General features: G+C 43.0%; 1 pseudogene; it reads right to left on the bottom strand.

Moving 5' to 3' along the window:
- Window positions 1-646: 646 nt before the first annotated feature.
- Window positions 647-27596, bottom strand: LOC145406040 (cytochrome P450 3A11-like; annotated as a pseudogene).
- Window positions 27597-27956: the final 360 nt, after the last annotated feature.

Below are 27956 nucleotides of genomic sequence, written 5' to 3' on the forward strand. Positions count from 1 at the left end.
CACCCTCCTCTAAAACCCTGGGAGTGACATACGACGCTAGACTCACCTTCAAGATGATATATAAGGCATCGAAAGTCAGTGCACCCTTAGACTCTGCGCACTTATGGGAACAGACTTTGGGTAATAAAGATAAACACTCCTTACAATACATTTAGTTTATTAGACCAGTGATGCCCTAACACCCTTTATAATTCTTTACAAGCCATACAGAACAGCGCTTTATACATCATGACTGGCTGCACTAAAACCACTCCCACAGCTCATACATTGTACCTGAAGGCCTCCCTGACAGAATATCTTAAGTCACACAGTAATACACGGTAGTCTGTGGTAATACAACATGAGAGAGCAACACAGTACAACTAGGTAGATAACACAGTAACCACATAAACATTACTGGACCCACTTCAATAACATCCCCAGACACTAGGAACGAAGAAACACCTACACACTCATTACACACTAGGGCAATACAACACTTCTATTGCAACACTAGTACTGCCAGTTCCTCCCTCCAGGCATCCACCCATCAGAGGTATCCTTAAATAGAGCTGATCGGGTGGACCCAGTCAGACTACGCTCATTGAAATCACTCAGTCTTCCTCATCAGGCTTCCCGACCGTATTGGACTAGCGCCGTACGTGTCTCATTCGTGTTTGCGGGGCGTGAGGAGGATGTGGACGCCCTCCTTTGGCTTCTGCAGGAAGGGTGAGTTTTCCAGCTTAATATCCTCGTGTCCTGGCGGTATCCTGAGGTCAGCTGCCAGGATCAGCTTGGCCAGGGCTACTTTGGTCTCCATCAGGGCGAACCGCATGGCTGGGGAAGAAATATCGTGTAATTAGGAACTGAAATGCGTCTGTGACAGGACTCCAGGGGCTTGGATGATGAATGGGTATTCCATTTGCCTTCGCTTTCTTTGCTCTCTGGACCCTACCTCGCCCCTTCCTTATGTGGGAAAGAAGTTAATGATAATTCTATCTATCTACCTATTGCCAGACGCCATAATCCCGTAAGGGGTGGCCATTTGACTTTGAGATATTAGTTTTACGGGGAGGGGCACTAACCCTCCACCAACCCACTTGTTGACACGTAGGGAGCACGTATGGTTTGATTACATGGTTACCACCCAGCGTTGCAAATGGTTTCTTGGGTTACAGGAAACCATTTGGCTTGTCACTCAATGTAAGGCCACCTGTAAAGGAAAGAAAAGCAATAAAAAGTGACAGGAAAGACGGGAGAAATAGGAAGAGAGGAGGACAGGCACAGAAAAAGAATGATAAAGACTAAGGAAGTAATAGGCAGCACTACATCAAGTGAGTGGATGATGGTCGCAACCACCTACCACTAATAATAATGATGGTGATGGTGATGATGATGATGATGATGCTAATAATTATAATAATAATAATGATATGCCGATTATGTCAACAATGCAATCAGTATAAGTAAAATGCAAACAAGTAACAAACAAAACAGTGGTAAGCTGTAACAAGAAAACTAAATCGCCAGGAAAGCTGTGTTAGGGGATCTCAGCTGAGGAGAAGACGGAGGTGTAAATCCAGAGCACGTTTACGATTCCCTTTCCTTCCTTCAAAACAGCCACAATTTTTTTCTGTCTTAAATGGTACATAATTGTCCATTTGTGAATATCTGTCAGTCAGTCTAGGTGTGAGGGGAAAGGGTAGCGATATGGCGGGGGACAAGGCGACATGGAGACGATTTGTTTGTGGCCACCTCACACGGGATTAAGGCGTCTGGCAATAGATAGATAGATAAAAAGAATATCTTGCCACAACTCAGCATTCAAGATGGAGAGATGGCGATTTTAAGTCAAGTTGAAGTGAAAGGGGTATAGCACTGAGGCAAAGTTGGAGTAAAAAGGACACAGGGAAGCATTGTCCGTGTCCCCATGTCCTATTCTGACCCCATGTCCTATTCTGACCCCATGTCCCAATCTGACCCCATGTCCTATTCTGACCCCATGTCCTATTCTGCCCCATGTCCTATTCTGACCCCATGTCCTATTCTGACCCCATGTCCTATTCTGCCCCATGTCCTATTCTGACCCCATGTCCTATTCTGACCCCATGTCCTATTCTGCCCCATGTCCTATTCTGACCCCATGTCCTATTCTGACCCCATGTCCTATTCTGATGTCCTATTCCGACCCCATGTCCTACTTTGCCCCCATGACCTGACCTCACATGACCTCACCTAGACAGTTCCGTGGCCCCATCCCAAAGGGCATGTGGGTGTAACTCTTGATGTTGACCTTGTTCTCGGGCAGGAAGCGGTCAGGCCGGAAGTGCTCGGGGTCAGGCCAGTAGCGGGGGTCGTGTTGAAGACTCCAGATCGGAAACTGAACCAGGTCACCCTTCTTCACGAGTAAGTTGGTGCCTGGAATGCTGGAGGAAAGGTAAATGAATACACATGTCTATCTACCTATCAATCTATCTATCTTTCTGTCTACCTGCAGTTTATACACGCCTATCTATCACCTGTCTATCTGTCTGTCTGTCTATCAATCTCCCCTTCCTTCAGGTGTAAATTAGTTCCGGGGATGCTGCAGGAAAGGTGAGTGGAAAGGTTTTATCTACATGTCTATTTATCATCTGTCTATCTGTCTATCTATCTGTCTGTCTAGTACTACTACTACCACTACGACTACTACTACGACCATTACGACTACTACTACTACAACTACTACTGTCACCACTACTACAACTACTACTACTACTACTACTACTACTACCACTACTACTACTACCACTACTACTACTACCACTACTACTACAACTACTACTACTATCACCACTACCACTACTTACTACCACCACTACTACTACTACTACAACTACTACTGTCACCACTACTACAACTACTACTATTACTAGTACTACTACCACTGCTGCTACTGCCACTGCTGCTACTGCAGCTGCTGCTACTGCCACCATCACTGCTACTGCTGCTACCACTACTACTGCCAACATCACTACTGCTACTGCTACCACTACTATTACTACCACCACTGCCATTGCTGCTGCCACTACTGCTGCTGCTGCTGCTGCTGCCACCACCACTGCTGCTGCTGCTGCTGCTGCTGCCACTGCCACTGCTGCTGCTGCTGCTATTGCTGCAGGCACTGCTGCTGCTGCTGCTGTTCTGCTGCTGCTGCTGCTACTGCTACTGCTTCTGCTGTTACTGCTGCTGCCACTGTTGCTGCTGCTGCTGTTACTGCCACTGCTGCTGCTGCTGCTGCTGCTGCTGCTGCCACTGCTGCTGCTGCTGCTGCTGCTGCTACTGCTGCCACTGCTGCTGCCACTACTACTACTACTACTACTACTACTACTACTACTACAACCATCACCATTACTACTACTACTATTACTACCACTACTACTACTACTACTACTACCACTACTACTACCACCACTACCACTACTACTACCACCACTACCACTACTACTACCACTACTACTACTACTACTACTACTACTACTACTACCACTACCACTACTACTACTACTACTACTACTACTACTACTACCAATACTACTACTACTACTACTACTACTACCAATACTACTACTACTACTACCACTACTACTACTACTACTACAGCTGTACACCATAATTTTACATACATATGGTTCTGTTCATCATTAAGTTCTCCTCAAGTGTTCATCAAGTGTTCATCTGTTCATCTCTAAGTGGTCCTAAGTGTTCACCTTTAAGTGTTCACTGTTCTGTGTTCTTTGCCTGTACCTGTTCAAGTGTTCATGTTATTTATTTCCTGTACACTTTGTTTTAAAATGTTCAACAGTTCTCATCCCACACACTGTTCACCATGTACACCTGTTGTTCACCATGTACACCTGTTGTTCACCATGTACACCTGTTGTTCACCATGTACACCTGTTGTTCACCATGTACACCTCTTGTTCACCATGTACACTTCTTGTTCACCATGTACACCTCTTGTTCACCATGTACACCTCTTGTTCGCCATGTACACCTCTTGTTCACCATGTACACCTCTTGTTCATCATGTACACCTCTTGTTCACCATGTACACCTCTTGTTCACCATGTGCACCTTCTGTTCATCACGTACACCACTTGTTCACCATGTACACCTCATGTTCACCATGTACACCTCTTGTTCATCATGTACACCTCTTCATGTACACCTCTTTTTCATCATGTACACCTCTTGTTCACCATGTACACCTCTTGTTCATCATGTACACCTCTTCATGTACACCTCTTTTTCATCATGTACACCTCTTGTTCACCATGTACACCTTCTGTTCACCATGTACACCTGTGCTCACCTGTAATCTTTAGTACACAGCCGGTCTACAAACAACGCTGGGGGGTAGAGCCTCAGAGCCTCTGTAAAGGGAAAAGGAAAACCAATGTAATTACCATGAATGCCTTGGTATACTGTCTACCTATCTATCTATCTGTCTATTTATTTATCTATCTATCTATCTATCTATCTATCTGTCGATCTATCTATCTATCTATCTATCTCAGCAGTCAACAAGCCACCTCCAGTATTATCTATACTCCCTGGGATTATAATTTAGATAAAACTGAATGACTGCCTCGCCAACCACATCAAACGTTGCCCTCTTCACTCCAGACAGGCGTAGATTTCAAACACACACACACACACACACACACACACACACAGTTGTAATACACACCCATAACACAGGCCTCGAGGAACTTGGCCTCCATGACCCCCTGGTAGGTCAGCTCGCCCTCCTCCTTCACCAGCTGCTCAAGTTCCTGACGAAGGCGCTGCTGGGGCTCGGGGTTCTTGGCAAGGAGGTGTGAGCAGAAGGACACAGTGGAGGCGGTGGTGTCGTAGCCAACCACCAGGAACAGGATGCACTGCGCCACCAGCACTTTGTCGGTGAGGACTGGCGGTGGACGAGATCAAAATATAACCCAATTTGGAGTGAATTACTTAATATAATCCAAATATAATCAAATTTTGAATGAATTAATATAATCTTAAAATCAATTTTGAGGGATAAAATTTACAGGATGCACTGCACCACCAGCACTTTGTCGGTGAGGACTGACAGTGGGCGAGATCGAAATATATTCCAATTTTGAATGAATTAATTAACATAATCCTAAAGCCAGTCTGGGGGATGAAATTTTTGCAAAGCATTATTTCGGAATCTTGCTAAAATTTATCCCCAAACTGACTTTCAGATTATCCTAAGATCAAAATAGTTTAACTGGTATTTTTTCTGGTATATCTCTCAGTGTTGCCACTTCTCAGTACACTTACACTTCCCAATATACAATACTTGCACATTCCTCTCACACTTACACACGCCTCTCTTACCCACCTATGCTTAAACAGACTGAACACCTGTGAAGATATTTAACTGAACCTAATCTGATCTGGATGGACTTATAAGTGGATATGAACTGACCAAACTTACCCCAGACCACCTTAAATGAACCCAAAATTGCTGAAGTGAACGTGATCATAACCTAAATGAACCTAAAATGCTGAAGTGAAAGTGATCAGACCCTTTTCACTTCCGGTGTGGCTCAGATAGTCCCAAACCAACCTGCCTGGGCGTAAAGAAATATAACAGTACTTGACCTCACTTGACCTCACACGCACGACCTGACATTGAACTGGCTTGGTATGAACTGATATCAAGTGAGAAAATGAAGGTGAATTGGCTTGCAGGGTTCATTTGGGCTAATTTGCTGCTAATGAGGTACTAATCACACGCAAAACTTATTGTTTTGATTGCTGTATTTCTGGTGGTGATGCTGGCTGATGGTCGCTGAGGCTGACCTGACTAATTCAGTGTTTATTGTTTACGAATATGAGTTATAACCAGATAACCAGAAAACTATATTGTCAAGCCAAAACAAAATAGTGCAGACTTGTAAAGGTTTACCGAACACAAACATGAGACTTTGTAATTCACACTAACTGGCTGTGCACGCTTCGTCTGTTTAGGTAGTACTCAGCCATTCTTTACTGTAGGAACCATTTCGTGAACTAATCAAACTAATTACAAAAGTATCATGCACCATACCTGATAATACAGCTTGGTAGAAATACTGAAAAGTATAATAGAAGTAGACAGAGTATCTCATGTCTATTTTCGTCTTGTCGTAAATTAACCATCTCTGTAGAAGCAGTGAAATCTTTTAAAACAACAACAAAAATATTAAATGCTCATTTTTTTCTTTACTCGATGTTTTTTTATCAATAAATTAAAATTCTCATCGCACACACCAAATGGTCCTTCATATTCTACAGTTTTCTTTGCACAAGGTTACAATAATATGATGAAGGGGCATGCGAAGGGGTGCTAGGAGACTCCCCACGAATTTCAGTACTACGCTGTGATTATCCTCCCTCTTTCGCAGGGAAACACTCCCTTTCGTGCATTAAGATTACCAAAATATATGGATAGGGCAAGGTGAACGCCTGCCTGCAGTTTAAGACAACAGCCTTTAGTAGCTGTTGGCTGCTTGAGGGCCATTAAGAGAGGTATTCAGAGTTATCAAGTCCCAGTCTTCCTCAGACTAAGAAACACAATCGTCAAATCTACAATCCAGGTCCTCATTTCTGTTCTAATTAGGAATAGGGCATGATAAAACAGATCTTGCCCAAAGATCACAGAACTGGTCCTGGAACCAAATCCCAGGACCTCACTTTCATGGTCCTAGTGTATTCCTGATTACATTGCTTGCACCGCAGATGAAACTGTTACAGATATGGTATAACAGAAAGACCGACAGTGTAGTAATAAAAGGTAAAGGTTAATCACCGTGCTTAGGGGAGGCAGTGGTGGTGTCAGTGTCTTCAGCCTGAGCCTCCAGTAAAAGATCAAGGAAGTCCCCCCTCTTTTTGCCAGCTTTGCGGGCCCTGATGGTCTCCTCCGCTACACTCCGGAAGAACTCAGTCTCATCTAAGTCCTCCTTGAAGCCCAAAGCGTTGAACAATCGCGGGAGTTGCATCATCATGAGAAACCTCACTATCGTTCGTGGATTAACAACAAAAAAGGTTTCTGCTTTTTGAGCAAAAAGTGGTTTTTCTTGTGTGAGAGAGTTGCACTCGATACCAAAAGCACAAGATGCGATAGTATCCATGGTGAACCGTCCAGCTTTGTCCTTCATGTCAACAGACGGATTCTTTTGTGCATCTTTCAGGCAGGAAGATACAAATGTGTCAGCAAGTCCGCACATGAGTGGGAACATGCTTTTCATCTTCCCACTGGTGAATGTTGGGGACAGGACAGCACGCAAGTCCTTCCACTCCTGATCCTTCATATTTCCCAGCATCTGACTCGAGTAGCTGTCGGGTTGGTTCGAACCAAAGGGCCGCCTGTTCACGAAATGATCAGTCTTTTACATATATGTTCTTGAGTATATCCGGATCACACACCGTCAGCACGGGAGTGAAGCCCTCATACAGGCCAAAGTAGGGACTGTTCTTGTAGGTGTGGTACATCTGAAATGAAGTAAACTATGATAGTTTCAGCCCCAGTAAAGTATGATAGTTACTTAAGTACACAAAAGTATTTATATAACATTCCATACACCAGAAGCTTCCCTGGAATGAGGAAAAAAAATCTTGATCAATCCTTCTGAAAATAAGTAGCTGTAATTAGTAACTTCCTTTTTACCCTCCACCTTACAGAGTCAGAGGAGGGTGTTGTTATCACTGGGATCAGTAGGTGTCCGGCTGTAGACATGGGTGGCAGGGTGGCTGGCCGGGCGTAGAATTTTCGTTTCTGGGCCAGAACTCAGAAAGTATTCAGTATAGAGTCATGAAATTTTACATAGTTATGTGTCTTATAGTGAACTGGTGCCTTTTGATGGGTAGAATGCTGTGTCCTAAGCGGGTTTAAAAAAAAAATAATAATAATAATAATTTTCTAGAGATTTCAATGCTACCTGCACAAGGAATCTGAAGAGCCCGGATTATGTGTCCTCAAGGCATTCTCCCTACGTCCACCTTTGAAAGATAAGAGTAGGGGGGGCATTATGTGCTTGGTTAGGTGTGCAGGGAAGTGGGGGGAGTTTGTGTTTGGTCAGATGGAGGGTTGCAACAGCGAAGAGTTGCCTGTGTTAAGACTTACTGTTTCTCATGAAGCTAAGATCTTTTCCTGCAGCTGATTATCACTTGTAAGCAAATTCTTAACATAGGCACAATAGAATATGCATTTGGTGGTAGTTATAAGTAAAAAGATTGTACTGAAAGAACTTGACAGGAGAACGGTGCTGTCAGTGGGAGCAGACAGGATACAGAAGAGATGTTATGGAGTAAGTGAACCCTACATAGATTTTGAAAACCTTGTCATACACAGTTTTCTCAACACTAAAGTGGTAGACAGCTGGGAAATCAAGGAAGTTTGGTGATTCTCAGTACTGTGAAAGAGGTAGCCAGCTGGTGTGTACTGTGAAAGAGGTAGCCAGCTGGTATGTACTGTGAAAGAGGTAGCCAGCTGGTGTGTACTGTGAAAGAGGTAGCCAGCTGGTATGTACTGTGAAAGAGGTAGCCAGCTGGTGTGTACTGTGAAAGAGGTAGCCAGCTGGTATGTGCTGTGAAAGAGGTAGCCAGCTGATATGTACTGTGAAAGAGGTAGCCAGCTGGTGTGTACTGTGAAAGAGGTAGCCAGCTGGTATGTACTGTGAAAGAGGTAGCCAGCTGGTAAATCTAGGATGTTTGGTGGTTCATATATGTGCAGTGAAAGAAATATATGATGATAGCAGGGACACAGGTCAGCTCAACCAAACACAAAGTAATGGATTCAGTCATCATTCTTCTATCTATCTACCTATTGCCAGACGCCCTAATCGCGTAAGGGGTGGCCAAAAACAAATCGCCTCCATGTCGCCCTGTCCCCCCCCATTTCACTGCCCTGCTCCCAGCTCGCACACCCCTTCTCTCATATACCTCTCCATTCCATCCCTACATCTCATCCCTGGCCTCCCCCTCCCTCTGCCCCCCCCCTCCACCTCACTCACATACACTCTCCACGTCAGTCTCTCGCTTTCCATCCTCTCCACATGGCCAAAGCACCTCAGTGTGTTTCTCCTAACGCTTCCTATCACATCCACATCCACACCACAACGCTCCTTCACTTCCTCATTTGTCAGTCTGTCTCTCCATGTAACTCCAGATGCACCTCACTTACATACACTCTCCTCGTCAGTCTCTCGCTCTCCATCCTCTCCACATGGCCAAACCACCTCAGTGTGTTTCTCCTAACGCTTCCTATTACATCCACATCCACACCACAACGATCCTTCACTTCCTCATTTGTCAATCTGTCTCTTAACATTGACTTATGACTGTCTTTATTTTATAATAGAAAGGTTATAATATTGGCCAGTCCTTTAGGTCCTCCTTGTGTGTGTGTGTGTGTGTGTGTGTGTGTGTGTGTGTGGAGAAAAAGAAAGCTTGTATGGACATGATGGTGTGCAGGTTAACTCAGTACTGTTAATGATACACAGTTTGAGTTTATAATAATCACACACACACACACACACACACACACACACACACACACACACACACACACACACACACACACTTACACACATATTGGGAGAGAAATCAAGTGTTTGTAGAAGTTAAAATCTCACACACACACACACACACACACACACACACACTGGACAGCTATCAAGTGTTTGTAGGAATCAAAATATCTCTCTCACTTCATCAAGGACGAGCCAGCGTTTATTGAAGGGTGACATGGTCTGGTGGAGGTGGCCGAGGAGAGGGACGGCGGGGGGGGATGGGACGCCTCTCCTTGCCCAGTAGCTGTGACGCCATTTTGAGTATAACCACAGCGTCACCACCACCGTCACCAGCAACACCCACGTCACCAACATCCTGATCCTTTTACCTGAGGAAGAAGAAGGAGTGAATTAAATGGCTGTGGAATACGTGAAGTTTCTGACACACACACACACACACACACAGGAGACACCAAGGAGTGCAGACGTGGGCCGACAGCGCTCCATACCGAGCCAGCATGGCCAGTGGCATTACCTAAATTAGTATCTTTATATGAGTCAAGCTCTGTACCAGGTTAGACTAAATGATTTTTCATTATTAAAAAGAGAATATGAAGAAGTTTAAACAAGACTTGTTCAAACAGAAAAGAGAACCGAGTAGCGAAAGAATGCGCTCAGTCAGCTGATGTTTGTTTAGACTACAACTGCCCCAGGGAATGTAAGTACTCTGTGCTTTTAGTATTGCAAAATGGCCACATACTTTAGTAAAGCAAATTTGGAAAAGAAAAGGGATAAAGGTAGAAAGCAGGATGATCATTTCTACCAAGAACTGGTTGAAATCGAGACTCACAATAAACTGGTAGAGCGTGTACACAGACTGGAGATGGCTTTCCAGAATGAGATTGATGAAATAAAGAAGTAGATGCACTTGCAAAAGGAAGAAATAAGAAAACTAGGAAGGGAGGTCAACAAGAAAGACACAACCGTATGTAAACTAATAGTGGAAGTGAGTACACTTAGGAGGAAAATGAGTGAAATGGCAAGTACAGTAGTCAATCACGAGAATATTATGGAAGAGTTCAAAAATGATACAGAGACAATTAGGCAAGGAAGCAGTCTGATAGACCAGAGCAGTGATATTGAGAAGATAGCACAGGTGAATGAAGTTGTGGAAAACTACAAAAATGATGCAGAAACCACGTATGCTGAAGTGGTGAAAGTAAAGAAAGACTTAGAAACATGGGTGGAAGAAAAAAGTATTAAAAAGGAAGTGAAAAGAATAATCCAAAACAATCCAAAGTTAGTCAGAGATTCAGTAGATATCAAGAAATCTATAGTAATCACTGGTATAGAAGAGGAAGAAGTAAAAAACAAGATCACAAGAGACAAAAAGGAGATGGCAAATGTAATGAGCTTATTGAAAGAAGTATCAGAGGAAATCTGTAGTAAAGACATAGAGGAACACAAAAGGTTAGGGAAATACGAGAAAAGCAAGACAAGACCTCTAAAGGTGACTTTCCAGAGTGTAAACACTGTGGAAGAGATACTAAAAAATGCAAAGAATCTTATGGAAAAAGAGGAGTTCAAAAATGTATGGATAAAAAGATGCCTAACACAAGAGGAACTGGAATTACTGAAAGAGAAGAGGAAGGAAACAAAAACAAAAAATGAGGGAAGATCAGAAGAAGAGAAGAACACATTTTCTTATTTACTAGGCAAGTAAATGATATTGACAGTTTAATATATCACTTTCCACTCGGCAAAAACGACCATGCAGTACTAAATTGCAACTTCCGGATACCATATGACATAGTTAACAGCAATGAAAGTTACAAAAAGAGCCTAAACTATAAAAAGGGAAATTATCAAGACCTAAAGAAGTATTTCTTAGAAGTGGATTGGGAAAATGAGCTTAGAGGACAAGATTTAAATGCTGTATATAAAAAATTCCTTAGATTTTATGAAATAGGAGGCCAGAAGTACATCCCACAGCACAAAGAAGCAGATAAGAAAATACAGAAATGGTTCAAAACAGAATGTAAAAAATCAAAAGAAAGAAGAGATTTGTTGTGGAATAGATACAGAAGCCACAATAGTGAAAGGGCGTATAATAATTACAAACAGGCAAGAAAAGATTATACAAGAATAAAGAGGGAAGCCCAAAAACAGTTTGAGGAGGATATAATAAATAAAAGTAGTGATCAACCAAAGCTGTTTTACAGCTACATCAGAAGTAAAACCAAAGTAAAAGATATAATACAATCCATTACGGACGAGGGAATCACCTATACACAAGAGAAAGATATTTGTGAAGCACTAAATAAGAATTTCCAACCAGTTTTTACAGAAGAAAAAAATTTTGAGAGGAGCTATGTGGAACATGCATGCCCACACATACTACCAGATATACAAATATCATAAAAAGTAATACAGGAGGAGTTAAGTAAATTAGACAGAGGAAAAGCAAATGGTTCTGATGAAATTTCATGTTGGGTGCTACGAGAATGTGCAAAGGAGTTAAGTAAACCATTATTTTTAATCTTTAAGAAATACTTGACTCAAGGTAAACTACCTGATATTTGGAAAAAAGCAAATATTGTCCCCTTATTCAAGAAAGGGAATAGACAAAATCCACTCAACTACCGACCAGTATCACTAACCAGTGTTGTAAGCAAGGTATTAGAAAAGCTTATAAGAAAAGCTTGGGTAAATCATCTAGAAGAACACAATATGATAACAGAAAGACAGTTTGGTTTCAGAAAAGGAAAATCATGTGTTACTAATCTGTTGAGCTACTATGACAGTAACAAACACAATACAGGAAAGGGAAGGATGGGTGGACAGTATCTATTTAGATTTCAAGAAAGCTTTTGACACAGTACCACACCAAAGACTTTTATGGAAACTGTACCATCAAGGAGGAATTCGAGGCAAACTGTTTTGTTGGATGCAAGATTTTCTCATAAAAATAGAAATGAGAACAGTACTAAGAGGAAACTACTCATCATGGAAAGAAGTGACTAATGGAGTACCACAGGGCTCAGTGCTGGCACCAATCATGTTTTTAGTGTATATAAATGATATAAACAGTAACACTGGAAATGAAACCTATCTAAATATGTTTGCAGATGATGCAAAAATACAAAGGAGAATTACTAACACAGACTCTTGTAAAGAGCTACAAGAAGAATTAAATAAACTTCATGAATGGAGTCATACATGGCAAATGGAATTCAATGTGGACAAGTGTCATGTAATCAAGTTTGGTAAAAGTGGAAAAAGACCTGATTGGGATTATACGTTAGGAAATAAAACCCTACACACATCAGAAAGAGAGAAGGACCTAGCTGTGATTATGAATAACAGACTATCTCCGGCTGACCACATCAGTGAGAAGGTACGGAGCATGTATACACTGCTTGCAAATATGAGAATAGCATTCACATACATAAATGAAGACATGCTAAGAAGGATAATAACATCATTCATTAGACCAACCCTGGAATATGCATCAGTAGTCTGGAGTCCTCATCTCAAAAAACACATACACAAGATTGAAAAAGTTCAAAGGGCCGCTACAAGATGGATACCAAGCTTAAGGGATCTAAGCTATGAAGGAAGATTAAATAAACTGAATCTACCAACACTACAGGAGAGAAGGAAAAGAGGTGACATGATAATGCTATATAAATGCATATCAGGGAAGGAGAAAATAGACATAAATGAATATATAACCTATGGGGAAGCATCAGCAAGAGGACACTGCAAAAAACTGCACAAGAAGAAAGGTGATAAAGACGTGAGGAAATTCAGTTCCCCAAACAGAGCAATTGATCAGTGGAATGCACTACCGAATGAAATAGTGTGTGCCAAAACAATTCACAAATTTAAGGATATGTACGATTAATATGGTTTAAGACACGGGACAGTACGAGCTTGACTCATTCCTGTAAAGATACAATTAGGTAAGAACACACACACACACACACACACACACACACACACACACACACACACACACACACACACATCTATCTATCTATCTATAGTATATACATACATATACATATACACACACATACACACACACACACACACACACACACACAGCCACTGAATTTACATGCCACTAGCTGAAGAATCTAAAGGTGAATGTCATAAAGATACACAGCAGTTTCCTATACATGGGTTGTCACGTCCAATTCATCTTTGATCTTTGGCATGCTTCAGAGGGCAGGGTAACAGTGGAATACGCTTGATCAAGAGTGTTTGGAATTGATAAAACACATGATTATTATTAGAAAAAACAGCGGTTATTGGTGACACGACTCTCCCTTCTATTTCCTGTCTCCCAATATTGATAGCTGAATGAGTGTGAGAGGGAGAGACTGACGAGGAGAGTGTATGTGAGTGAGGTGGATGAGGGGAGAGGAATGGGGAGGTCAAGGCTGAGATGGAGGGATGGAGTGGAGAGGATGGAGAGCGAGAGACTAACGAGGAGAGTGTATGGGAGTGAGGTGGATGGGAGGAGAGGGAAGGGGAGGCCAAGGATGAGATGGAGGGATGGAATGGAGAGATATACAAGAGAGGGGTGTGTGTGAGCTGGGAGCAGGGCGATGAAATGGCGGAGGACAGGTCGATATGGAGGCGATTTGTTTGTGGCCGCCCCTTACAGAATGAAGGCGTCTTTCTTTTTTTTTAAGTGGTTCCATCTCGCAGCAGCGCAGTCTGGTGTGGCTCGCTTCTCTCACGAAATAGACCCAAGAATTTCAGTTCTGTGTTGAGTCGATGGATGTGCGTTCTGTAATTTCTGATCGCTGTGTTGATAGTTCCACCTTTGTGCTTTCCTGTTGGTGTTTCCGAGCCCCTTCCCTCCATGTAGGGGGGCTGGGGCTTAAGACGATGCTGTAGTCATGATGAAGGAGGCATAAATGGTGTCGCTGAGTCATGGTGGTTCAGCAGTCACGAGCGGTCATAACATTGTATCAGATTACAAGTAACACGCACATCATGTCAGTAGCAGGTGACATTCATACTAACGGTGATGTGGGTCTGTAAGTAGCCCTGTTAGTACTGCTAGAGGTTGTACTTACGCCCTGTTAGGACTGCTAGAGGTTGTACTTACGCCCTGTTAGTACTGCTCGAGGTTGTACTTGCGCTGAGAGCCAGAGGGGGAGGTGGGCACTGTCGCTGCGGGAGTGAGAGAGGCACTGACACGACACGAGAGGTTGGCACTGACGACTTTATTGGCCTGTGTCCTTGACTGGGTGTTGGGGAGTGCCAGGGGGATTGCCAAGGTGGAAGAGGAAGGAGGAGGAGGGAGAGAGAATGATAGTGGAGGGGAAGAGGAAAAAAGGATGAGATTGGAGGGGAGGGGATGGGTGTGGTGGAGGGAGGGGTGTGGTGGTGGGGGAGGGGGGTAATACAGATTACAAAGCTCCTCTCACAGTGACTATTACATGTACTTATCACGCCTCAAATCTTTACATTAAAATTACAAGTGTCATGCTTTCAATTCGGAGTTACAAGATATTTTTGTATTTTTTTGTGTTATTGATGAAAAAGACCTTTTGTAGTAATAATAATGATGATGATAATAATAATAATAATGATAATAATAATAATAATAATAATAATAATAATAATGATAATAATAATAATGATGATAATAAGAAGCTCACCATCCACTCACTCGATGTAGTGCTGCTCTCTGATGTCTGCCCTTTCCTCTCCTCCATCCTTCTTTCCTTCCATCCCCTTCTGTCTTTCTTTCCTTCATTCTTTCCTCTTCCTTTTGCCTACGGGTGACTTTCCACTCCCTCTTCTGTCTTTCTTTCCTTCATTCTTTCCTCTTCCTTCTGTCTGTGGGTGACTCTACACTGAGTGACAAGCCAAATGGTTTCCTGTACACTAGGAAATCATTTACTACGCTGGGTGGTAACCATATAACCAACTTTTGGCGCCTGGTGGTTTAGTGGGTAATTAAGGCGCTCCAATCGGATTGAGCCGGTGAAGGTTTATATCCAAGGGGTGGTTGGGGTTTACTGCTTACGTAATGCCACTCAGGGATGAGTGAGGCTGGTCACTCTCATCTTAAATGCCAGGACCAACTTGCCTAGCCCCGGGCTCCTACGCTTCTCATGGGGCAATGTAGGATTGGATGATGAATGAATGAATGATAATAGTAATAATAATAATAATAATAATAATAATCGTCATCATCATCATCATCATCATCATCATCATTATCCAATCCAACGTTACCCAGTGAGGAGAGTAGGAGCCCGAGGCTAGTCAAATTGGTCCTGACATTTAAAATGAGGGTGACCAGCCTCACTTATCCCTGAGTGGCATTACGTGAGCAATAAACCCCAACCACCCCTTGGATATAAACCTTCACCGGCTCAATCCGACTGGAGCGCCTTAATTACCCATTAAACCACCAGGCGCCATAATTTGGTTATATTGTTACCACCCAACGTAGTAAATGGTTTCCGATTTCGACCAAACTTGTGTCAGTGATGCAGTATGAAGGGACGATGGAGTGATGAGGTCAGCAAGGTCAAGGGGTCAAAGGTCAAGGTCATATGGGGTCGATTTTGTTTATCTTTGACCTCATTTCAACCCACAATGTACCCTGTCTTGGAGGCTCTATGGCGAGTCTGTTCATTGTGTGTGTGTGTGTGTGTGTGTGTGTGTGTGTGTGTGTGTGTGTGTGTGAGAGAGAGAGAGAGAGAGAGAGAGAGGCTGAATAAAGTACTGTTCATTTTGCAACAGGATAATTAGACTCAGGTAACACGTACGGTCCTTGAGTCGACCTATGTACTTGCTTCACGTACCTAATGAGTCCATAGGGTAGGGTTAAACACCTTTTCATTAGCAATTTATTATGCCTATTACACCTTCTTGTTCACCTGCATGTCAAAATTAACACACCTTTCCATCCATTTTATTACGTCACGTCCTCTTTATTGTACTCCATCTCCGAGGCTAATTGCACTTTACTAACGGCCTCTCGCACTCAAGGCTGCAGTAAAGTCTGTATCCATCCCCTCACCTGCTGAAGTCTATCACGAGGGAAATAAAATCGTGTGGTAATGGCAAGAGTAAAGCAGTAAAAGGGAGTTCTAAGACTCAGTGGGTTACTAATGATATCAAAGGAAGGGCGACATGGAGGCGATTTGTTTGTGGCCACCCCTTACCGGATTAAGGCGTCTGGCAGTTGATAGATAGATAGATAGACTCTTGCCATGGTCTTGCCTGATGTTTAATTCTTTTTTCTAGTAGTTCAACGACACAATAAGGTAATACAATGGCTAACTAGAGCACTTCTTCGTGACTAGCACCAACAGAGATTAGAATTCAAGATGGAGGGATGCCAGTTTTATGCCTAGTTAAAAGGAAGGTAGTCCTTATGCACTTCTTCGTGACTAGCATCATATATATGTTAATCTCAGAGCTTACAATTCAAGATGGAGGTATGCCAATTATAGTCCTTTTAATGCACTTCTTCGTGACTAGCATCATATATGTAAATCTCAGAGGTTACAATTCAAGATGGAGGGATGCCAATTTCACTCCTAGTTAGAGTGCAGAGAGTATGGTCGTTCCAAAGCACTTCTTCGTGACTAGCATCATATATGTTAATCTCAGAGCTTACAAATCAAGATGGAGAGATGCCAGTTATAGTCCTTTTAATGCACTTCTTCGTGACTAGCATCATATATATGTTAATCTCAGAGCTTATAATTCAAGATAGAAGTACGCCAGTTATAGTCCTTTTAATGCACTTCTTCGTGACTAGCATCACATAAATGTTAATCTCAGAGCTTAGTATTCAAGATGGAGGGATGCCAATGTTACTCCTAGTCAGAGTGAAGAGAGTATAGTCCTAATGCACTTCATCGTGACTAGCACCACATATGTTGGTCTTATCTCTTATCTAAGGAAGTGATGTGCTTCTTACTGACGTCTTATGTATAGTGAGGCTTGCTTGGTGTCCTTATCGTTAACCCCTTCAGGATGGTAACGCATTATATTTCATTTATGTGACCTCAACTGACTGTTCTGAGGTTGTGGTGTGTGTGTGTGTGTGAGAGAGAGAGAGAGAGAGAGAGAGAGAGAGAGAGAAAGTAACGCAAGTAACAGTGAAGTTCCATGTTGCTCCTTCCATAATTCACGTAGCGTCAATGGGTACTCAAGTAGCCTGTTACTTTATCACCAACTGGAGGGGCACTCAATGGAGCACATCTCTCCGACAAGAGCAATTTCCAAACCACTCTTCCTAATGGGTTAGGATTTTCTTGTCACTGATTAGGGATTCGCAAAATACGGATCCAGAATCTGTAATATGATCTGGATCGGTGCCAAAAATTAATCAGTTGTTCCCTGGGACATGGGCTATCTACCCACCAAGTTTGGTCCAAATCTCTCTCTTAGTTTTTGAGTTATCCTGGTAACAGACAAACACACTGACAAACAAACCGGGGTGAAAACATGCCTTGTCGGGGAGAAATATTGGTCGGGGAGAATATCTGTTAAATTACACATATTACAGTCTCACACAATTGGCCTCACATTGTCACACATGTAAACAAAGCTTTCATTTATTCATCCATTCATCCACTCATTCATCCACTCACTCATCCACTCATCCATCCATCCACTCATCCATTCACTCATCCATCCATTCACTCATCCACTCATTCATCCACTCATTCATTCATTCATTCATCCATCCACTCATTCATCCATTCATTCATCCACTCATCCATCCACTCATTCATCCATTCATTCATCCACTAATTCATCCACTCATTCATTCATTTATTCAATGATTCATTCATCCATCCACTCATCCATCCATTTATTCATTCGTTCAGTCACCTCCTCATTCATCTATTCATTCACCCACTCACCCATTAACTCATTCATCCAGTCATCCATTCAGTCATTCATCCACTCATCCATCCATTCATTCATCCACTCATCCATCCATTCATTCATTCGTTCAGTCACCCACTCATTCATCTATTCATTCATCCACTCACCCATCCACTCACTCATCCATTCATCCATCCACTCATCGATTCAGTCATTCATCCACTCGTCCATCCACTCATTCATCCAGTCATTCATCCATTCATTCATCCATTCATCCATCCACTCATCGATCCAGTCATTCATCCACTCATTCATCCACTCATCCATCCACTCATTCATCCACTCATTCATCCACTCATCCAACCACTAATTCATCCACTCATCCATCCACTCATTCATCCACTCACTCATCCACGCATTCATCCACTCACCCATCCATTTATTCATCCACTCATTCATTCATTCATTCATCCAGTCATTCATACACACTCTAATCACTCTCCACATATATATACCACATTGGAATTGCCAGTATATGGGCCCCTCCACTAACGTTCATTAATATTTTCGTGTATCAAAGCAAAGACATTTAATTGAACTGCGTTTATTCTTTGAGAGACGTGAAGGCAGTGAGTGTACAGTGAGGCTGGATGGTGAAAGAATGGAAAATGTGAGTACGTTTAAGTACCTGGGTAGTGTGATGAGTAAGGATGGAAGTTTGGAGGGTGAAGTGCTTGAAAGGGTACAACAAGGAAGAAAGGTTGCTGGTTCCTTGAAAGCAATAATAAGAAACAGGGAAGTGAGCATGGAAGTGAAAAAGTTACTACATAACAGTATTGTGATATCAACTCTAACGTATGGAAGTGAAGCTTGGACGTTGTTGGAAGGACACAAGTCAAGAGTGAGAGCAGTGGAAATGAGTTATTTGAGAGGAGCCTGTGGAGTCACGTGGAGAGACAGACTGACAAATGGGAAAGTGAAGGAACGTTGTGGTGTGGATGTGGCTGTGATAGGAAACGTTAGGAGGAACACACTGAGGTGGTTTGGCCATGTGGAGAGGATGGAGAGCGAGAGACTAACGAGGAGAGTGTATGTGAGTGACGTGGAGAGCGGGAAAGGGAGGGGGAGACCGAGGATGAAATGGAAGGATGGGGTGGAGAGGTATATGAGAGAGGAGGGTGTGAGCTGGGAGCAGGACAATGAAATGGTGGGGGACAGAGCAAATGGAGGCGATTAGTTTGTGGCCATCCCTTACGGGATTAAAGCGTCTGGCAACAGATAGATAGATAGATAGATAGATAGATAGCGTATTTTATCCCAGACAGGCAGGACCTAGCCATCATCTACCACACACAAGGCAATGGTTGCATCACCTCATGTTTGGTCCCTACTTAAGCATAAACACACACTTTCCCCAATAAGGAAATGTAATAAGAATAATGTAATAAGAATTTTTGTCTCATTGACACTTTTGATGCTCCACCTTAATTGATTTTGCAGGTACAGGGATGGGCGTAGCAGTTTTGCTGTGCTGGCCAGCTGATCGTCTGCCGCACGCTGCCGCCTCTTCTCCTCTGCCTTCGTCGTCGCCATATTATTAATATTTTCTGTGTCATTTTACACGTAGGTACAGTTACACTACAACTGTCACACCTACACCGTGTATCACATACACCACGCCACACAACAATTAGTTGTCAGTGTAAATGTAGTGAACTTTCGCTCAGTTTGGCCTAAATACAGGATTTTCACCATCGTCCCGGAGTTTTTTTCCCTCAAGCTTGCCTCTATTAACCTAAATATGAGGTTTTTACGCTCATTGGAGATAGTGATTTTCTCCTGTAGCAGGATAGCACACATACCACAGTGTGAATCTTGTGTGACTGAGTTAGGATGTGTACATATATATATATATATCCACAAATTTTTTCCCATAAGGAAAAAATTTCATTTTGCAGGGGCAAAATGTCACGAATCAAATTCGCGACATTTTCCTTTTGTGAGAAACCACGAACTATTAGTGGAAATCTCACTCTGTATCGTTCAGTTAACCGTTTCTCCATTTCGGTGGTATACTTTTCAAAACATTCGTCACTGTTTCAAAAGTGACCGATCTAATGCACGTCATTAAGTGCTCTACTGAGCGATATTATTGTTTCTTTATTGTTCGCCCCTGCTTGCCTCAACCGTTGGCCATGCCTTCTCTCGGCTGGCCTGTATTTGAATGCAGTCTTTTGTCTGTCGCAACGGAGTGAGGTTCTGTGCTCCAGAAGTGAGAGTGAGAGGTCAGCTAGCACCCAGACTCCACTAGACTACAGTTCTCCAGGCTCCCACCCTTCTTTGGTGATACGCTACATTGACCAGTATTTTCTTTTCGTTTTCCTAGACTTAAGAGTTTAGTTAAGGTGCTTTTCCTAGGTTTAAGATTTAGCTTTTGAGTGAGTGCGATCTCTTTATTTTGAATTCATTTGAAATGTAACGTTAAATTTATTTCTTTGTAATCAATATATTTAACAGTTCTTTTTCTTGAGCTTAATGTAATGTAAACTCGTGTTTCATTTCTCCACAATTAAGTTTATTTCCCTTATAGCTCCTAGCTTGCATAAACGTTTTACCATTCATAACTGGTACTTAGGCCAGTCTTGTTGTATTAAGCTTAAAATCCGTTGTGCCTTCTAGGAGCTACGCATCAGCAAGAACCTGATATTATAAATAGTATTAGATATTTATTGTCAGGGGTGAAGTAACTTTCTCCAGAGGCTAACAGTACTAATAAACAGCAATTGAGTAATTAGTCTGCTGTGTACTGTTGAGAAAGTTTATAAATTCTCGTTCTGAGAGAGTCGGCGAAGCGGACCGGCATAAAGTAATCATTGTTCGATTTAGCAAGACAATTCATTGTCCCTGCTCTTCAGTATCATTGAGAATTATCATTTAATAATTGCTTTTAATTTAAAAACTCCGTGACAATTGGCGACCTCATTCCAGGATATTAGCTCCTAGCTCTAAAGCTATTCACGAGATAATACTCACTCGTTCATATTTAGGTATTTATCATTAAAGTTAATAGGCACAAGCTTACTGGTGTTTACCGTTAGTTTAGCAAGTGAATTTCTGCTTTATTAATCCATAGAGTACTTAACTCTATTTAGTACTTTATTCTTGGTAACGCCAGACGATTTTATTCGCTCCTGGGAAGTCGCCGTAGCCATTGCGTTAATTATTGAGTCTTCCCAGTCATTTGCATTTTTGCTTTATTCTTTGCCAGTTAACTAGATAAGACTGGTCACCACTAGCTTGTGTTTGTATTCTTTACTTGTGTTATTAGCATTGGTTTGCGAAGCAGCAGTCAGTACTCAGTTTCGGCTTGCTTAGTAAATTAGCGACATGGCTACCCCCGTATACAGGAGGCCAAAGATATGGGTCTTACAGACCCAACTGAAATTAAAGAGTACATACTCTCACGGCATAATCAGGAGCAGCAGCGCGAGAACGATGACTGTGAAGAGCGTAAGATTCAGTGCGAATACGAGAGAGAACAGCGTGAGGAACGCGAAAAGGAGCGCGAAATATGAGCGAGAACAACGTGAATATGAACGTGCCGAACGTGAGGCACGAGAAAAACATGAGCTTGAGGTTTTGAAGCTCAAGCGAGATTCCTTGGCTTCAGGCACATCTGCTGCAGCCAACCCAAGCTCCACTAGCGCTCTTCCTACACATGTCCTGGCGACCCCACGCATCAAGCTTCCTTCATACAAGGAAGGCGAGCGAATCGAGCCGTACATAGCTCGTTTTGAGGACATGGCAGACATGTATCAACTGGATGAGGCAGCTAAGCGGCTCCAATTTCTAAGTTTATTTGAGGGCCCTGCCCTCGACATTCTCCACAGAATTCGTGGAGACAATCTCACGTATGAGATGATGAAAGCTGCACTCATTAAGGCGTATGGTCTCACAGTAGACGACGCCAAAGTTCAGTTCATGCGAGCTCGTCTCCAAGACAAGGAGACAGCTGTTCAGTTCCTTGACCGTCTCACTGCTTACTTAAATGAGTGGATGGAGAAAGATGAAACTCCTTCCACGTGTGAGGGGATAATTGACCTTATGCTGCGTACACAGCTAGAGAGGTCATGGTCTGCTGAGCTCATAGCACAGCTTAAGATCTGCCAGGTGAAAGATGCCAGCCAAATGGTAGAAAAGGCTGACGCATATTTCACTGCATATGGGTATCAAACTCGCAAGCAGTATACCTGGAACAGTAAAGCTGATAAATCTGGGAAACCGTCTCAGATTGAACCCCACCAACAAGGCCATTCTCAGAATAATGGCCAAGGTCCGAAACCGCAGTGGAAGGACCAGGGGAAAAACACTCAGAAACCTGAGTGGAAGAGGTACAACAGGTACCCTACCAGCAGCAGTATCAGCCACGCAACCGACCGTCGAGACCGTCCTTTTCACCACCAGCTCAAGTGAATAGGAGGCAGGAAGCAAACACAGCCTTCATTCCTCAGCAACAGCACGGTGGTCACGTCCCTACTAGTACGGGTACTCCCCCACAGTTCACTAGTCCCACAGCGACAGTGAACACCCCTCCACAGATGGCCAATGTACCATCTCCACAGGCAGTGAGTACGACCCCTCAAGTAAGTAATTCACAAGGCACTATGTATGCCGCATCATTTATTCAGCAGCCTCATCAGTGGCTAGCTGCTTCCTCCACAGGCCCTCCCACAGGTGACAGTGCCTTCCTTGTTCAGCCAGGGTTTGTGGGAGGCATTCCTGTGAAGGTCCTGAGAGATAATGGATCCTCAGGTTGCTCTGTCAAGCAGAGTCTAGTTCGGCCTGAGCAGTACACAGGTCGACAGATCCATGCTAATCTTATTGATGGATCAGTGAGATTGCTCCCTGAGGCATGTATCCAGGTGGCATCTCCATTTTCTACTGGTACGACACTCGCAGTTGTCATGCTAGAACCCTTATTTGACCTTATCGTAGGCAATATTCCCGGTGTCAAGGACAGTTGCACCAATGATGACGCTACTCAGACTTCGGCTACAGTAACATGAGCCATGGCTGAGGCTCCAGACTGTGTCACCCCAGTGACCATTGAATCGCCGCAAGATCTGATGTGTAGCCAACTTGTTGTTCAAGAATAACATTCTGACCCGACACTTGCTGCCGTGCGAAAGAAACAAAAGGGTCGAGTGATAAAGTATTCATGGGGAGGTCGAGCCAAGTTCCTTCGCAAACAAGGACGGCTCTACCGTGAGTCACGAACACCCGAGGGCGAGGTTCGACTGCAGTTTGTCGTTCCTGCCAAGTACTGCCAAGCAGTGTTAGAATGGGGTCATTGTTCAGCCTCAGGAGGTCACATGGGCAAAAGGAAGACCCAGGGCCATATCCGAGCTGACTTTTTCTGGCCAGGGATGGAACGAGACATAGATAGTTTTGTGCGTTCCTGCAATGTATGTCCATGTAACACCAAACAGGGACATGTACTTCCTGTGCCATTTGTAACCACACCCGTAATCTCTGAGTCAGTTGAGAGACAGGGTAGTGGTGAAGTGGGTGCAGACCTGATGTCTCGCCCATTGGCCCCACAGGACACAGTATGTCCAGGGCCTGTACATACATATTATGTACCGTAGGTTAAGGGGGAAGTTCGAGAGAGAACCCCGCAGAGGTGACTCGAGGCTATGTCTGTGGACACACGAGCCCGAGTTTGCACAAGGATTCTCAGCTTCCCGATATTAATATAAGTACTGTAGGTCAAAGGGGAAGCTAAAGAGAGAACCCCGCAGAGGCGACTCGAGGCTGTGTCTGCGGACACACGAGCCCGAGTTTGCACAAGGATTTTCAGCTCCCCGATATAAATATAGGCACTAGCTTAAGGCAGAGGTTGAGGACCCGTGTTAAGTTCGAGGCTGTGTCTGCGGACACACGAGCCCGAGTTTGCATAAGGATTCTCAACTTACCGACACTAATCGTAAGTGTAGAGTTAAGTTTAACCAGTAAACTACACAAGTCCTTGAGACAACGGCGTCCAGGGACTACGTTTCCTGGTTAATAATGTACCAAATAAATTAATGGCGACCTCGAATGTACGAAGCTTAGGCTGTCACTTGTATTTTTCAGCTAGAGTGTACCTTTCGTAGCATGTACTGATTGCTAGACAGAGAGAGTAATTGTAATGTAATAAGAATTTTTGTCTCATTGACACTTTTGATGCCCCACCTTAATTGATTTTGCAGGTACAGCGCTGGGTGTAGCAGTTTTGCTGTGCTGGCCAGCTGATCGTCTGCCGCACGCTGCTGCCTCTTCTCCTCTGCCTTCGTCGTCGTCATATTATTAATATTTTCTGTGTCATTTTACACGTAGGTACAGTTACACTACAACTGTCACACCTACACCATGTATCACATACACCACGCCACACAACAATTAGTTGTCAGTGTAAATGTAGTGAACTTTCGCTCAGTTTGACCTAAATACAGGATTTTCACCGTCGTCACGGAGTTTTTTTCCCTCAAGCTTGCCTCTATTAACGTAAATATGAGGTTTTTACGCTCATTGGAGATAGTGATTTTCTCCTGTAGCAGGATAGCACACATACCACAGTGTGAATCTTGTGTGACTGAGTTAGGATGTGTACATATATATATATATATCCACAAATTTTTTCCCATAAGGAAAAAATTTCATTTTGCAGGGGCATAATGTCACGAATCAAATTCGCGACATTTTCCTTTTGTGAGAAACCACGAACTATTAGTGGAAATCTCACTCTGTATCGTTCAGTTAACCGTTTCTCCATTTCGGTGGTATACTTTTCAAAACATTCGTCACTGTTTCAAAAGTGACCGATCTAATGCACGTCATTAAGTGCTCTACTGAGCGATATTATTGTTTCTTTATTGTTCGCCCCTGCTTGCCTCGACCGTTGGTCATACCTTCTCTCGGCTGGCCTGTATTTGAATGCAGTCTTTTGTCTGTCGCAACGGAGTGAGGTTCTGTGCTCCAGAAGTGAGAGTGAGAGGTCAGCTAGCACCCAGACTTCACTAGACTACAGTTCTCCAGGCTCCCACCCTTCTTTGGTGATACGCTACATTGACCAGTATTTTCTTTTCGTTTTCCTAGACTTAAGAGTTTAGTTAAGGTGCTTCTTCTAGGTTTAAGAATTTAGCTTTTGAGTGAGTGCGATCTCTTTATTTTGAATTCATTTGAAATGTAACGTTAAATTTATTTCTTTGTAATCAATATATTTAACAGTTCTTTTTCTTGAGCTTAATGTAATGTAAACTCGTGTTTCATTTCTCCACAATTAAGTTTATTTCCCTTATAGCTCCCAGCTTGCATAAACGTTTTACCATTCATAACTGGTACTTAGGCCAGTCTTGTTATTAAGCTTAAAATCCGTTGTGCCTTCTAGGAGCTACGCATCAGCAAGAACCTGATATTATTAATAGTATTAGATATTTATTGTCAGGGGTGAAGTAACTTTCTCCAGAGGCTAACAGTACTAATAAACAGCAATTGAGTAATTAGTCTCTTCTGTGTACTGTTGAGAAAGTTTATAAATTCTCGTTCTGAGAGAGTCGGCGAAGCGGACCGGCATAAAGTAATCATTGCTTGATTTAGCAAGACAAAACATTGTCCCTGCTCTTCAGTATCATTGAGAATTATCATTTAATTTTGCATTTATTTTAATAACCCCGTGACAGGGAGACCGAGGATGAGATGGAAGGATAGAGTGGAGAGGTATTTGTGAGAGGAGGGTGTGAGCTGGGAGCAGGGCAATGAAATGGTGGGGGACAGTGCGAAATGGAGGCGATTAATTTGTGGCCACCCCTTACGGGATTAAGGCGTCTGGCAATAGATAGATAGATAGCGTATTTTAACCCAGACAGGCAGGACCTAGCCACCATCTACCACACACAAGGCAATGGTTGCATCACGTCATGTTTGGTCCCTACTTAAGCATAAACACACTTTCCCCAATAAGGAAATGTGGAAAAATCATACATTGCAATTAGGTGAGCTCCTGGAAGACATTGTGTAGGCAGCTGGAAATTCCTTCTGAAAGGCCTAGTGCAGCAGGGGGGTTAATGAGACAGCATTACACTGTGATTCAGCTGGAGGCATTGTTCCTTGTCCAGTGTTACGTGGATGTCAGGTGAGACAATAAATGGATGCATTGTTCCTTGTCCACTGTTACATGGATGTCAGGTGAGACAATAAATGGATGCATTGTTCCTTGTTCAGTGTTACATGGATGTCAGGTGAGACAATAAATGGATGTATTGTTCCTTGTTCAGTGTTACATGGATGTCAGGTGAGACAATAAATGGATGCATTGTTCCTTGTTCAGTGTTACATGGATGTCAGGTGAGACAATAAATGGATGCATTGTTCCTTGTCCACTGTTACATGGATGTCAGGTGAGACAAAATTAAAGTCCTGCTTAGCCAGTGGACAAAGGCAATACATCAGGAATGATCTTCCCAAAATATTCCCAGACCAAAGTGACGCAGATGAAGGATAAATGTGATGGAATCTTCCTTCTCCCTCACCTGCTGTTTGTACCTGGGGATGTGTTTGGCAGTTTACTGTACACTGTACTGTACCTGTACAACCAAGGACAAAAGTTACCTACTATACCACTGCATCTACGTCAGAGTTCGAGCTTGTCAATTAATTTCCTTCTTGATGTCCTGTATCAGAAAGAACAGTCTATGGGCAGCCTCGCTGAGCTAACAGAGGGAAGTGAGACGAAGAAGAGATGAAGAACTGGGCAGATTTTTGTCACAGTTATAAATATGTTAAGGTATGACCGAAGTGAATTAGATTAGTTTTATATTTGTGTACAGAGAATAAAATGTACACCTCTAAGGGAGTTACATATATGCGATGGCAGATCAATGGAATGTTGTTTACAAGGCCATCAGCTCTGCCATGTTTGCTGCAGGGAATGTTTTGAGGAACTGAGTTTCGTTGGAGTATTTTTGTTCTGTTCTTCACTGCGGCCAACCCTCACGGTATGAAACCCCCCGTGGCTGGCCTCGTTACTCACACCTGAAGGTAATATTGACAGTAAATTAACCCACAAGACAGACATCAAATACTGGTGCCCAAGTGGCGGCAGATGAGGTGTGTGGTGTTGTCTACTGGCACAGGGTTGAACTGTAGCATCATAACTTAAGCCAGATGGTGCTAGATGGTAAGCCCTGACCACCAGACACCAGCTATCAGATGAATAACGCTGACCCAAACAAAGATGAATTACTACCTTTCAAAATGAACAAATAGTAATGAACAAAGTTACTTCTCAAATCTTAATGAAAACCTACAATTAACACACCCGAGACATGGGTTGAGGACAGACTGAAAATTGTTCGTCAAAATATCCATCCCACACTCATTACCAGCAGTCTGCATGAACCCAGACTCTGCCCTGTCCTCACACTTACCCTCCACTAAGACCCTTGAAGTGACACACGAACCCAAACACTCCCCTGTCCTCGCTCCCCTGCAGACACTGCCCTGTCCTCA

This window comes from Coenobita brevimanus, chromosome 69 (assembly GCF_032717465.1).
Source record: "Coenobita brevimanus isolate Jiangsu-jjx chromosome 69, ASM3271746v2, whole genome shotgun sequence".
Taxonomy (NCBI): Eukaryota; Metazoa; Arthropoda; class Malacostraca; order Decapoda; family Coenobitidae; genus Coenobita; species Coenobita brevimanus.